At 40.5% G+C, this 1371-nt stretch overlaps 1 protein-coding gene across 1 annotated transcript in view; it reads right to left on the reverse strand.

The window, feature by feature from the left end:
* LOC102758880 (SLAM family member 7-like) overlaps nucleotides 1-1371 on the reverse strand; it is a gene marked incomplete at its 3' end in the record, with an annotated part of 7435 nt that overhangs the window by 3823 nt on the left and 2241 nt on the right. The window lies entirely within an intron of this gene.

A 1371-nucleotide genomic window follows, 5' to 3' on the forward strand; every position in this document is an offset into this window, starting at 1 on the left:
TAATGTTTCTCTCTGGCCCCCTCCCTCTCTCCTATCCATTCTCTCTAAAAATCAATGGGGGGTGAGGGGAGAGAGAGAATCTGATGCTACCAAATGTTGACCTAGTCCCTTGATTATCGGTCTTGGATCTTGACCAACATTTTTGCTAAATTTATTTTCAAAAGAACTGGTTCCTCTCCCTGGGTAAATGCCTTTTAGCCGGTGATTCCTGTTTTCAAACATTATTCTCTCCCGGGGCGGGGGGGCGGGGCAGTGGGTGTAGGTGGATGGTGTCAATAGGGGGAAAAGGGGTCACCTGTAATACTTTCAATAATAAAGATAAGTTAAAAATAAATAAATAAATGCAATGTGGACTACTTTCAAAAAGCAGAAAACACACACACATGCACAAAACACACACATTATTCTCCTTATAATTATCGGTCAGTGGATATATTCTTTGAGTCCCTCAGGCCTTTATCAAATCATCCTGTTAAGGAATCTGATTTTCAAACAACTGCTCTCCTTGCCTCCTTAATTCTAAGGTAGGATGGTTTTTCAGTTGCTCTCTGATCATCTCAAGGGGACCAAAGTAGTCCCAGTAAATGTTACAGATGAAATCAATTTTATTTTTAATTATTGATGGATCAGTTAATGCATTTATTCTTTCACTTCAACAATTGAGATGAAGGAATTAATATTTTACAGTCAAATAAAGGTTGGGCATCACTTGCCCTCAAGTAGTTGTAATTCTTGCATTTAGGGCAACTAGGTGTAATTTTTTCTTCCCCTGAGGTTTTAGAGAGATATAATCAGGGAGGTGACAAAACTGTAAGTATGGGCTTTCATGCTTTAGGACACATTTAAGCTCTAAAAAACTACCCTTTTCACTTCACACATGGAGAGGTGCTACATTCTGAGGGTAAATGTCAAAAGACATAAATTATGTGGGCTGCATATCTGGTGCTTTGGCCAGATGGGTCATGCTGTGCTGTCTGTTCCTAAAACACATAGATAGGAAGGTACTGACATCAGGCCAGGCCTTGAGATATGGTCTCATGGCCCCTTCTCAATATGCTGTACTCTCTGTTCCTAACACACATAGATAGGAAGGTACTGATACAATAGTGTGTCGGGAATTAAGGTTTTGTAACTTTGTGGTTTTTGCAAATAAAAATACTGTAATTCCTGTAGTCTGCCCTGCAGTTCAGCCTTTGCTTTGGCAGGGTGCTGTAATTGTAGTCAGCTGGCCAGCTTAATAAAGGCTCTTAAATTTAAATTCTGAGTCGGTGGTTTATCTCACTGAGTGAACCCATAACAATATAACAAAACTAGACGTCCAGCGTGCAAAATCACACGTGGCAGCCTAATGCTGTTCACAGCCCCACCCAC

Source organism: Myotis davidii, unplaced genomic scaffold (assembly GCF_000327345.1).
Source record: "Myotis davidii unplaced genomic scaffold, ASM32734v1 scaffold3889, whole genome shotgun sequence".
Taxonomy (NCBI): Eukaryota; Metazoa; Chordata; class Mammalia; order Chiroptera; family Vespertilionidae; genus Myotis; species Myotis davidii.